Below are 13,973 nucleotides of genomic sequence, written 5' to 3'. Positions count from 1 at the left end.
AAGGAACACACCAACTCAAACTAATTGAAGAATAGGACCTTACCTTAACAACGATTTTTACAGACACATAGAGTTGTGAGTAAAAGACGACAACGAGAGCGAGAAAGTCGGTGCGGTGAGCGGAAAACGGTGGAACTAGAAGGATATGTTGTCGAGAGAAAGGGGGGTTTGGCTTCAGTGAGATATGTTTCTGAGAGAGGAGGGTTTTGGCTTCAATGATTTTCCTTTTCTTTTCTTTTCTTTTCTTTTTAATTTGTTCATTTGTTTGTTTTTTCCATTTATTTGTATTAATTATGTTTCTAATGCAAGGTTGTAATAGAGGAACAAATGAATCTGAGTTTTAAATTTGAGAAGGTTGCAAGGTTGTAATGGAGGAAGAATTAATTGTGTTGCTAGTTCATGGTTTCAAGGTTGTAAATGGAGGAACAATTAATTTGAGATTTCAGTGAATGGTGAAAGATTCACCCAGTTCTTGTTTTTTTTTTTTTGCTTGTTTGTTCTAATTTTTATGGGTTTTTGTATGAACTTAATAATTAAGATGATGAAGATCGAAAGGAAGAAGAGAGAAGAAGAAGGAAAGGAAATCATATCAAAAATATTAGACATTAAAAAACTAATGGAGATGACCAAAATAGGTAACGACACAATACATAAGGGACCAATTTGAGACACTTAATAGTTAAGGGACCAAACTGAAAAAATAAAATGAGTAAATAGGCAATTACCCCTCCGAAATTGTATGTTTCGTCAATTTCCCCCATGACTTTAACAAAACTTCAATTACCTCCCCCCCCCCCCCCCCTCCGAAATTTGGTCGGCTCAAGTGTCTAGGGCTCTGATACATACTAGGATGGGGAAATCGTTGCGAATGTCTTCTCATTTCTTTTATGTATCACATATTTTGGAAAAGACTTGCTATTAGAGTTTATCGTTGTTGAAAATAAAGTTGAATTATGTTGGGGCCTTTGTGCCAAGATTTTCATTGATGTTGAATTTTGGTTGAAATTATATTTTTAAAGAATTATTCCGCTGCAGTTTATTAAGATTCTTTATGTTGGCCTTAAATAAATAGATATTTTCTATTTATGAATTTTTGAAAAGTAGTGTGACACTCCGTTGTGTGATTACTCTGATTATAATAATTAATATTACGTTGTTGGGAGAACGGGGTGTTACAAATTTTACAAAGGCATACGAAGATAGATCCACTGAAGGAATCGGTCTAGCCATGCTTCGATATGGCAACAGAAACTCACAAGAGTTATTTTCCCTTGCTTGTGAGGCCCTTTTAGGATGTGATGTTTTCACCTCTTCTTTGGCCCCATTTACAAATAGGACTCGAGGGACAACTTGGTTTAGAAAAGAGTTCCCAGCGTCTTTGATCGAAGATGAAGCAGAGATAAATGCTATATGGAAAGCTTATCTGACTCCCACATTCCTGTCTAGCAGGATAACAACCGGTGGACCTTATGCGGTGTATGGCTATCAGCCAATCCACGTTGCCAGACAATTTGGTTTGGTTCAACCGAAACCTAGCTCTTTGTATAAATGTGTAGACGATCTGAAGCAGCCCTTGATAGAGCATGAGATCAATTTTGCGCCAAACTCAAAGACAAAACCTTGTTTTTAAGCCAATTCCTTTTGCCTTATCTCATGCATGTACTTGATGGTGGCAAGACTACTATAGACGTCAAGCCAATTGAGTGAATCTTGATACTTTTCTTCCTCGATTGATACTTACTTTTAACAATGTGCAGAACAAATCGAAGAAGAGCAAAGGTACTCATATTCGAGAAATTCAAGCTTTTCAAAAATTCTTCCAAACTGCATAGGATCCTATCCATTAATTTTTAACCTTAAATGTCTAAGGTCAACCAACTTTATAGGTGGTCCACCATAGACTTTATTAAAATTTTAATTTTAACCTTTTGATCAATTTTTAATAAAATGATTACTGGATCACGAAAGTGTACTGTATCTAACCATAAACCACCTACAATTAATTTTTTTTCTTCCCTTTCTTCTTCTTCTTCCTTCATATCCTTCATAATCTTAACATAATCATCATACTACCCCAGAAAATACAGCAACACACAAACTCAAAAAAAAAAACTTGATTATCGCCCACCCCTTTATTCCTTATAGTTCCTCTTCACTGCAAAATCAACCCCACCTCTCTTCTTTTGCAAAATCAGTCACATCATTTTCCCTTCAATCCTCCTCCTTGCTTGGATTACTACCACCATTTCCAGAAAACATAACCACCCTTTTAATGTTTGTTCTCTTTTCGACCCTTTTTTCTCTTTGACCCCCTAAATCATTTTGATTCAATCACAAACATAGGAATAAGGGGAAGGAAGGAAGGAACACACCAACTCAAACTAATTGAAGAATAGGACCTTACCTTAACAACGATTTTTACAGACACATAGAGTTGTGAGTAAAAGACGACAACGAGAGCGAGAAAGTCGGTGCGGTGAGCGGAAAACGGTGGAACTAGAAGGATATGTTGTCGAGAGAAAGGGGGGTTTGGCTTCAGTGAGATATGTTTCTGAGAGAGGAGGGTTTTGGCTTCAATGATTTTCCTTTTCTTTTCTTTTCTTTTCTTTTTAATTTGTTCATTTGTTTGTTTTTTCCATTTATTTGTATTAATTATGTTTCTAATGCAAGGTTGTAATAGAGGAACAAATGAATCTGAGTTTTAAATTTGAGAAGGTTGCAAGGTTGTAATGGAGGAAGAATTAATTGTGTTGCTAGTTCATGGTTTCAAGGTTGTAAATGGAGGAACAATTAATTTGAGATTTCAGTGAATGGTGAAAGATTCACCCAGTTCTTGTTTTTTTTTTTTTGCTTGTTTGTTCTAATTTTTATGGGTTTTTGTATGAACTTAATAATTAAGATGATGAAGATCGAAAGGAAGAAGAGAGAAGAAGAAGGAAAGGAAATCATATCAAAAATATTAGACATTAAAAAACTAATGGAGATGACCAAAATAGGTAACGACACAATACATAAGGGACCAATTTGAGACACTTAATAGTTAAGGGACCAAACTGAAAAAATAAAATGAGTAAATAGGCAATTACCCCTCCGAAATTGTATGTTTCGTCAATTTCCCCCATGACTTTAACAAAACTTCAATTACCTCCCCCCCCCCCCCCCCCCCTCCGAAATTTGGTCGGCTCAAGTGTCTAGGGCTCTGATACATACTAGGATGGGGAAATCGTTGCGAATGTCTTCTCATTTCTTTTATGTATCACATATTTTGGAAAAGACTTGCTATTAGAGTTTATCGTTGTTGAAAATAAAGTTGAATTATGTTGGGGCCTTTGTGCCAAGATTTTCATTGATGTTGAATTTTGGTTGAAATTATATTTTTAAAGAATTATTCCGCTGCAGTTTATTAAGATTCTTTATGTTGGCCTTAAATAAATAGATATTTTCTATTTATGAATTTTTGAAAAGTAGTGTGACACTCCGTTGTGTGATTACTCTGATTATAATAATTAATATTACGTTGTTGGGAGAACGGGGTGTTACAAATTTTACAAAGGCATACGAAGATAGATCCACTGAAGGAATCGGTCTAGCCATGCTTCGATATGGCAACAGAAACTCACAAGAGTTATTTTCCCTTGCTTGTGAGGCCCTTTTAGGATGTGATGTTTTCACCTCTTCTTTGGCCCCATTTACAAATAGGACTCGAGGGACAACTTGGTTTAGAAAAGAGTTCCCAGCGTCTTTGATCGAAGATGAAGCAGAGATAAATGCTATATGGAAAGCTTATCTGACTCCCACATTCCTGTCTAGCAGGATAACAACCGGTGGACCTTATGCGGTGTATGGCTATCAGCCAATCCACGTTGCCAGACAATTTGGTTTGGTTCAACCGAAACCTAGCTCTTTGTATAAATGTGTAGACGATCTGAAGCAGCCCTTGATAGAGCATGAGATCAATTTTGCGCCAAACTCAAAGACAAAACCTTGTTTTTAAGCCAATTCCTTTTGCCTTATCTCATGCATGTACTTGATGGTGGCAAGACTACTATAGACGTCAAGCCAATTGAGTGAATCTTGATACTTTTCTTCCTCGATTGATACTTACTTTTAACAATGTGCAGAACAAATCGAAGAAGAGCAAAGGTACTCATATTCGAGAAATTCAAGCTTTTCAAAAATTCTTCCAAACTGCATAGGATCCTATCCATTAATTTTTAACCTTAAATGTCTAAGGTCAACCAACTTTATAGGTGGTCCACCATAGACTTTATTAAAATTTTAATTTTAACCTTTTGATCAATTTTTAATAAAATGATTACTGGATCACGAAAGTGTACTGTATCTAACCATAAACCACCTACAATTAATTTTTTTTCTTCCCTTTCTTCTTCTTCTTCCTTCATATCCTTCATAATCTTAACATAATCATCATACTACCCCAGAAAATACAGCAACACACAAACTCAAAAAAAAAAACTTGATTATCGCCCACCCCTTTATTCCTTATAGTTCCTCTTCACTGCAAAATCAACCCCACCTCTCTTCTTTTGCAAAATCAGTCACATCATTTTCCCTTCAATCCTCCTCCTTGCTTGGATTACTACCACCATTTCCAGAAAACATAACCACCCTTTTAATGTTTGTTCTCTTTTCGACCCTTTTTTCTCTTTGACCCCCTAAATCATTTTGATTCAATCACAAACATAGGAATAAGGGGAAGGAAGGAAGGAACACACCAACTCAAACTAATTGAAGAATAGGACCTTACCTTAACAACGATTTTTACAGACACATAGAGTTGTGAGTAAAAGACGACAACGAGAGCGAGAAAGTCGGTGCGGTGAGCGGAAAACGGTGGAACTAGAAGGATATGTTGTCGAGAGAAAGGGGGGTTTGGCTTCAGTGAGATATGTTTCTGAGAGAGGAGGGTTTTGGCTTCAATGATTTTCCTTTTCTTTTCTTTTCTTTTCTTTTTAATTTGTTCATTTGTTTGTTTTTTCCATTTATTTGTATTAATTATGTTTCTAATGCAAGGTTGTAATAGAGGAACAAATGAATCTGAGTTTTAAATTTGAGAAGGTTGCAAGGTTGTAATGGAGGAAGAATTAATTGTGTTGCTAGTTCATGGTTTCAAGGTTGTAAATGGAGGAACAATTAATTTGAGATTTCAGTGAATGGTGAAAGATTCACCCAGTTCTTGTTTTTTTTTTTTTGCTTGTTTGTTCTAATTTTTATGGGTTTTTGTATGAACTTAATAATTAAGATGATGAAGATCGAAAGGAAGAAGAGAGAAGAAGAAGGAAAGGAAATCATATCAAAAATATTAGACATTAAAAAACTAATGGAGATGACCAAAATAGGTAACGACACAATACATAAGGGACCAATTTGAGACACTTAATAGTTAAGGGACCAAACTGAAAAAATAAAATGAGTAAATAGGCAATTACCCCTCCGAAATTGTATGTTTCGTCAATTTCCCCCATGACTTTAACAAAACTTCAATTACCTCCCCCCCCCCCCCCCCCCCTCCGAAATTTGGTCGGCTCAAGTGTCTAGGGCTCTGATACATACTAGGATGGGGAAATCGTTGCGAATGTCTTCTCATTTCTTTTATGTATCACATATTTTGGAAAAGACTTGCTATTAGAGTTTATCGTTGTTGAAAATAAAGTTGAATTATGTTGGGGCCTTTGTGCCAAGATTTTCATTGATGTTGAATTTTGGTTGAAATTATATTTTTAAAGAATTATTCCGCTGCAGTTTATTAAGATTCTTTATGTTGGCCTTAAATAAATAGATATTTTCTATTTATGAATTTTTGAAAAGTAGTGTGACACTCCGTTGTGTGATTACTCTGATTATAATAATTAATATTACGTTGTTGGGAGAACGGGGTGTTACAAATTTTACAAAGGCATACGAAGATAGATCCACTGAAGGAATCGGTCTAGCCATGCTTCGATATGGCAACAGAAACTCACAAGAGTTATTTTCCCTTGCTTGTGAGGCCCTTTTAGGATGTGATGTTTTCACCTCTTCTTTGGCCCCATTTACAAATAGGACTCGAGGGACAATGTAACACCCCGTTCTCCCAACAGCGTAATATTAGTTAATTTAATCAGAGTAACCACACAACGGAGTGTCACACTGCTAATAAAAATTTCATAAATAGGAAATATCTATTTATTTAAATACCAACATTTAAATTATCTTACAAACTGCAGCGGAATAATTCTTTAAAATATAAATTTAACCAAATTCAACATCAATAAAAATCTTGGCACAAAGGCCACAACATAATTCAACTTTATTCTAATAGCAAGTCCTTTCCAAAATATGTGATACATAAAAGAAATGAGAAGACACTCGCGACGATCCCCATCCTAATATGTATCAGAGCCCTAGACACTTGAGCCAATCAACCTACAAGCCATCATTACCTGCACATTACCCACGGTCGAGGCAACATATACGCAGAAGGGGTGAGAAACTTATCCAATAATAATAATATATAATTCATCGAATTAATGAAAACAACAACATATCACAACATGCATCATTAATAAAGTTTATAAATAAATACATAAGCAACAACATAATTAATTTCAGCAACAAGGTACAACAACAACAACAACAACAACAACATTATCCACAACGACACCGACAACTCGACAATGCTACAACGACAACAACGACTCAACAATGCTACGACAACAACAACGACTCAACAATGCTACGACAACAACAACTACTCAACAATGCTACGACAACAACAACTACTCAACAATGCTACGACAACAACAACTATGCATCATGCAGGTGGTACCAATCTACGCGCGTTGAATGCTAAGCATTCCAGGGCATAAGCCCCCAACAATTTGGATGGTTAAAGCATCCCAGGGCATAAGCCCCCAACAGGTGAATGATAAACATTCCAGGGCATAAGCCCCCAACGGGTTGAATGATGAACATTCCAGGGCATAAGCCCCCAACAGATGTGAGTATGCAAATGGACTCAACTTGTGTATATCAACATACAACTTCAACAGCGACTACAACAACAACATATGTGCCTAAAACAATTATGACACACTCCCCAACTTTGACATTAGATGATACAACAACGTCAACAACGGAATCAACAACATAACATATATTTATAAATCAATTACATTCAGCTCAAGTCTAAAACATCCCTCAAAAGCAATTAAGTTTTGATCAATAGAACATAAGTCAAATATCCATAAAACACCTCAACTAAAGCCCTAACACTTAAGTTTGAAGTTGGGAAACCAACCATAAGTTTTTGGACTAACTTGGGATTAGTTATGCTAAGTTTTCTTAAATTTTGTTAAAGACCCACTTGGACTATTTTTATCATAACTCAAAATCTACAAATCTTTTCCACTCCAAACCAAGGCCATTAGAAAGCTAACTCAATTATCTACAACTTTTATGTTTACACCGAAAGCTAATTCAAAACAGAAACGGGCGAAAAAGTGAGTGTTTTCCAGTTTTGACTGACAGGAAATCGGGGCCCGATTTCGGCAGTTCGGGGCCCGATTTTTGTCGAACCAAAGCTTAAAAATCAGCTCAGAATTCGGGGCCCGATTTTGGCAGTTCGGGACCCGATTTTGGACATTCACAGCTTACGGGAAAGACCAGTTTTCACTCCAAAAACCCAATTTTTGATCCCCCAATCACCCAAAATGAATTAGAACAATGTTTACAGGTTTAGTATACATCATAGGGGTAAAACAACCTATATTCATACAATTAAACAACATGTTTTATCATAAATTATCATCTAACATAACCTCTCAAACCCTAAACTCAAGAACAACTATTTCATCAATTTTCAAATTATATATCAAGATTATTGAAAGGAATCCCACCCTTACCTTATCTCAGCAAATTCTACAACAAAAATTGGTTGGATCCTCTCTTCCTAGCTCTTCTCCTAGCTTTCTCTTCCTTCTCTCCAAAACCAGTTTTTTCTAGAGTTTTCACGTGAAAATGTTTTTGTTTCTGACTTTCTGTTTTTACTGTAAACTAAAACCTCTCTTTTCTCTTAACTCCCTTAATTTCTATTAATTCCTCATTATTCCCCTTAAACCAAAATAAACACTATTTCTATATTATTTCTATTTCTCTTACTATCTTATCAAATAATAAAACAATATTCATTCAAATAAAACACAACTCCATAAATCATATAATAAAATAGCATCACAACATATATCACATAAAAATCATATAAAATATATATTTCACATAAAATCATATGTATAACAAATAAAGTCATATAATAATATTCACACATCTACTAAAAATAATAGAATTAAAATGGGGCGTTACAACTCTCCCCAACTTAGAGAATTTCGTCCTCGAAATATTACCTCAAGCAAACAACTCAGGATATGACTCCTGCATCTTACTCTCCAACTCCCAAGTAAGACTTTCACCAGTTGCTCCTCCCCAAACAACCCTCACTAGAGGTATCTCTTTGCCTCTCAACGTCTTCACCTTGCGATCATCAATCCTCAAAGGTAAAGTCTCCACTGTAAGGTTGTCTCTAACTTGCACATCATCTCTAGGAATAACATGTGAAGGATCCGCTACATACTTCCGAAGTTGCGACACATGAAACACATCATGCAAGTTCGAAAGATGTGGTGGCAAACCAACTCTATAAGCCATCGTGCCAACTCTCTCAGATATCTGATAAGGACCAATAAACTTTGGAGTCAACTTCTTGGACTTCAATGCACGACCCACACCGGTCATAGGAGTGACTCTCAAGAACACATGGTCACCCTCTTGAAACTCAAGGTCTTTTCTACGCTTGTCATGATAACTCTTCTGTCGACTCTGCGACGCTTTCATATGCTCTCTTATCATCTTGACCTTCTCCGTAGTTTGCTGAACTATTTTAGGTCCCAACACAACACTTTCACCCGACTCAAACCAACATAAAGGAGTCCTACACCTTCGACCATATAAAGCTTCGAAAGGTGCCATACTAATACTCGAGTGGTAACTATTGTTGTACGTGAACTCTATCAATGGTAGGTGACTGTCCCAAGCTCCACCTTGCTCAAGTACACACACCCTCAACAGGTCTTCTAATGATTGAATCGTTCTTTCTGACTGACCATCTGTTTGCGGATGATACGCTGAACTCAACTTCAACTGAGAGCCCAAAGCTTCTTGCAAGCTCTTCCAAAATCTCAAAGTGAACCTCGGATCCCTATCCGACACAATACTCGATGGAACACCATGCAACTTCACAATATTATGAATATAGATCTCCGCCAACTGAGCTACTGAATAGGTGATATTAATCGGAATAAAATGTGTCGACTTCGTCAATCTATCGACAACGACCCAAATGGCATCATGCCCTCTTTGAGTGGTTGGCAAACTCGTCACAAAATCCATGGAGATGCTATCCCATTTCCATTCCGGAACATCTAATGGTGTCAACAAACCAGCAGGCTTCTGATGTTCAACTTTCGATTTCTGACAAGTCAAACACGCATAAACAAATTGTGCGACATCACGCTTCAACCCAGACCACCAAAACAGTTTCTTCATGTCATGATACATCTTTGTAGCTCCCGGATGGATACTCAAGCTACTTCTGTGACTTTCTTCAAAAATCAACTTTTTCAATTCATTATTATCAGGGATACAAATCCTGCCTCGGAATCTCAACACTCCTTGATCATCAACCTGGAAATCACCATCTGCAGTCTGATTACTAGCAACCATCAAGTCTACAAATTTCACATCAACTTCATGTGCTTCCTTGATACTCTTCAAGAAATCATTATTAATTTTCAACATACCCAACTGCACACTCTGAGGTGCCAATTCACAAACAAGACTCAAGTCTCTAAACTGTTCCAGCAATTCAAATTCTTTCACCATCATAGCCGACATGTGCAACGTTTTCCTACTCAAGGCATCTGCAACCACATTAGCTTTACCCGGATGGTAATTTAAGCCAAAATCATAATCTTTCAACAACTCTAGCCACCTTCTCTGCCTCATATTCAACTCCTTTTGATCAAATAAATATTTCAAACTTTTATGATCACTAAACACTTCAAATCTGGAACCATATAAATAATGTCTCCAAATTTTCAACACAAAAACCACAGCAGCCAACTCTAAATCATGTGTAGGGTAATTCTTCTCATGAATTCTCAACTGTCTCGAAGCATAAGCTACTACCTTGCCATCTTGCATAAGCACACCATCTAAGCCCAACTTTGACGCATCACAATATACAACAAAAGGTTTATCTGGCTCTGGTAAAATCAAAATTGGAGCCGTTGTCAATCTTCGCTTCAACTCCTTGAAATTATTCTCACACTGAGCATCCCACACAAAAGCTTTACCTTTACAGGTCAACTGAGTCAATGGAAGTGCCAACTTTGAAAATCCTTCGATAAATCTTCTATAATAACCGGCCAAACCAAGAAAACTTCTAATCTCCGTAACTGACTTAGGAGTCTCCCATTGCGATACCGCTTCTACTTTTGACGGGTCAACTGCAATACCACTACCAGAAATAATATGGCCAAGAAAACTTACTTCACTTAACCAGAACTCGCACTTTGATAGTTTTGCATACAATTTCTTTTCTTTCAGCACCTGTAAAACAATCTTCAAATGTTCTGCATGCTCTTCTTCAGTCTTAGAATAAATCAAGATATCATCAATAAATACAACAACAAACTTATCCAGAAAAGCATGAAAAATTATGTTCATATACTCCATGAACACACCAGGCGCATTAGTAACACCGAAAGGCATCACTTTATATTCATAGTGTCCATACCGTGTCCTAAAGGCCGTCTTCTGCATATCTTCATCCTTCACCTTAATCTGATGATAACCTGACCTCAAGTCAATCTTGCTAAACACTCGAGCACCCACTAATTGATCCATCAAGTCATCAATTCTCGGAAGTGGATACCTATTCTTTATCGTCACTTTATTCAGCTGACGGTAATCTATGCACAATCTCATGCTACCATCCTTCTTCTTAACTAGCAACACAGGCGCTCCCCAAGGTGACACACTTGGTCTTATAAACTTCTTATCAAGCAAGTCTTCTAACTGTTTCTTCAACTCTGCCAACTCTGAAGTTGACATACGGTAAGGAGCCATCGACACAGGCTTCGTACCCGGCACAAGATCAATCGAAAATTCAACCTCCCTCTCTGGTGGCACATCTGGAATCTCATCAGGAAAAACTTCAGGAAATTCATTCACAACGGGCAGTCTATCAATTATCGACTGATTCTCTACAGACAAATACGCTATCAAGGAAAACATCAAGTTTCCATCATGCTCTAACCGCTTCAGCTGCTTGGTAGATAAAAATTCTGCTCCACTCTCTTCTTCAGCAGAAGAAAAGTACACCGTCTTTCTAAAACAATTAGTATGCACATGGTTGTACTCCAACCAGTTCATACAAGGGATTGCACAACAAACAACAAACAACAATTAGGACAATACAAAATTGTCACACAACACTACTAGGCTCGACACGACTCTACTAATTGGCCAGACGGACCAACCTGCTCTGATACCAATTGTAACACCCCGTTCTCCCAACAGCGTAATATTAGTTAATTTAATCAGAGTAACCACACAACGGAGTGTCACACTGCTAATAAAAATTTCATAAATAGGAAATATCTATTTATTTAAATACCAACATTTAAATTATCTTACAAACTGCAGCGGAATAATTCTTTAAAATATAAATTTAACCAAATTCAACATCAATAAAAATCTTGGCACAAAGGCCACAACATAATTCAACTTTATTCTAATAGCAAGTCCTTTCCAAAATATGTGATACATAAAAGAAATGAGAAGACACTCGCGACGATCCCCATCCTAATATGTATCAGAGCCCTAGACACTTGAGCCAATCAACCTACAAGCCATCATTACCTGCACATTACCCACGGTCGAGGCAACATATACGCAGAAGGGGTGAGAAACTTATCCAATAATAATAATATATAATTCATCGAATTAATGAAAACAACAACATATCACAACATGCATCATTAATAAAGTTTATAAATAAATACATAAGCAACAACATAATTAATTTCAGCAACAAGGTACAACAACAACAACAACAACATTATCCACAACGACACCGACAACTCGACAATGCTACAACGACAACAACGACTCAACAATGCTACGACAACAACAACGACTCAACAATGCTACGACAACAACAACTACTCAACAATGCTACGACAACAACAACTACTCAACAATGCTACGACAACAACAACTATGCATCATGCAGGTGGTACCAATCTACGCGCGTTGAATGCTAAGCATTCCAGGGCATAAGCCCCCAACAATTTGGATGGTTAAAGCATCCCAGGGCATAAGCCCCCAACAGGTGAATGATAAACATTCCAGGGCATAAGCCCCCAACGGGTTGAATGATGAACATTCCAGGGCATAAGCCCCCAACAGATGTGAGTATGCAAATGGACTCAACTTGTGTATATCAACATACAACTTCAACAGCGACTACAACAACAACATATGTGCCTAAAACAATTATGACACACTCCCCAACTTTGACATTAGATGATACAACAACGTCAACAACGGAATCAACAACATAACATATATTTATAAATCAATTACATTCAGCTCAAGTCTAAAACATCCCCCAAAAGCAATTAAGTTTTGATCAATAGAACATAAGTCAAATATCCATAAAACACCTCAACTAAAGCCCTAACACTTAAGTTTGAAGTTGGGAAACCAACCATAAGTTTTTGGACTAACTTGGGATTAGTTATGCTAAGTTTTCTTAAATTTTGCTAAAGACCCACTTGGACTATTTTTATCATAACTCAAAATCTACAAATCTTTTCCACTCCAAACCAAGGCCATTAGAAAGCTAACTCAATTATCTACAACTTTTATGTTTACACCGAAAGCTAATTCAAAACAGAAACGGGCGAAAAAGTGAGTGTTTTCCAGTTTTGACTGACAGGAAATCGGGGCCCGATTTCGGCAGTTCGGGGCCCGATTTTTGTCGAACCAAAGCTGAAAAATCAGCTCAGAATTCGGGGCCCGATTTTGGCAGTTCGGGGCCCGATTTTGGACATTCACAGCTTACGGGAAAGACCAGTTTTCACTCCAAAAACCCAATTTTTGATCCCCCAATCACCCAAAATGAATTAGAACAATGTTTACAGGTTTAGTATACATCATAGGGGTAAAACAACCTATATTCATACAATTAAACAACATGTTTTATCATAAATTATCATCTAACATAACCTCTCAAACCCTAAACTCAAGAACAACTATTTCATCAATTTTCAAATTATATATCAAGATTATTGAAAGGAATCCCACCCTTACCTTATCTCAGCAAATTCTACAACAAAAATTGGTTGGATCCTCTCTTCCTAGCTCTTCTCCTAGCTTTCTCTTCCTTCTCTCCAAAACCAGTTTTTTCTAGAGTTTTCACGTGAAAATGTTTTTGTTTCTGACTTTCTGTTTTTACTGTAAACTAAAACCTCTCTTTTCTCTTAACTCCCTTAATTTCTATTAATTCCTCATTATTCCCCTTAAACCAAAATAAACACTATTTCTATATTATTTCTATTTCTCTTACTATCTTATCAAATAATAAAACAATATTCATTCAAATAAAACACAACTCCATAAATCATATAATAAAATAGCATCACAACATATATCACATAAAAATCATATAAAATATATATTTCACATAAAATCATATGTATAACAAATAAAGTCATACAAAAATATTCACACATCTACTAAAAATAATAGAATTAAAATGGGGCGTTACAGACAACTTGGTTTAGAAAAGAGTTCCCAGCGTCTTTGATCGAAGATGAAGCAGAGATAAATGCTATATGGAAAGCTTATCT

General features: G+C 36.6%; 2 long non-coding RNA genes across 2 annotated transcripts; both read right to left on the bottom strand.

The window, feature by feature from the left end:
* Positions 1–6,163: 6,163 nt before the first annotated feature.
* On the bottom strand, positions 6,164–8,235 carry LOC146899078 (uncharacterized). The gene is made up of 2 exons (XR_015022923.1): positions 7,905–8,235; positions 6,164–6,443 (listed from the first exon to the last, which is right to left on the bottom strand). It is a non-coding gene; the product is annotated as an uncharacterized LOC146899078 (long non-coding RNA).
* Positions 8,236–11,699: 3,464 nt separating this feature from the next.
* Positions 11,700–13,765, bottom strand: LOC146899077 (uncharacterized). Its single transcript, XR_015022922.1, has 2 exons — positions 13,435–13,765; positions 11,700–11,979 (listed from the first exon to the last, which is right to left on the bottom strand). It is a non-coding gene; the product is annotated as an uncharacterized LOC146899077 (long non-coding RNA).
* Between the last annotated feature and the right edge of the window lie 208 nt (positions 13,766–13,973).

Source organism: Medicago sativa, chromosome 8, assembly GCF_051527215.1.
Source record: "Medicago sativa cultivar Bolivia chromosome 8, Bolivia_mono, whole genome shotgun sequence".
Classification (NCBI taxonomy): domain Eukaryota; kingdom Viridiplantae; phylum Streptophyta; class Magnoliopsida; order Fabales; family Fabaceae; genus Medicago; species Medicago sativa.
Note: the sequence above shows the minus strand (reverse complement) of the source record. Positions and strands in the feature narration are given on the sequence as shown.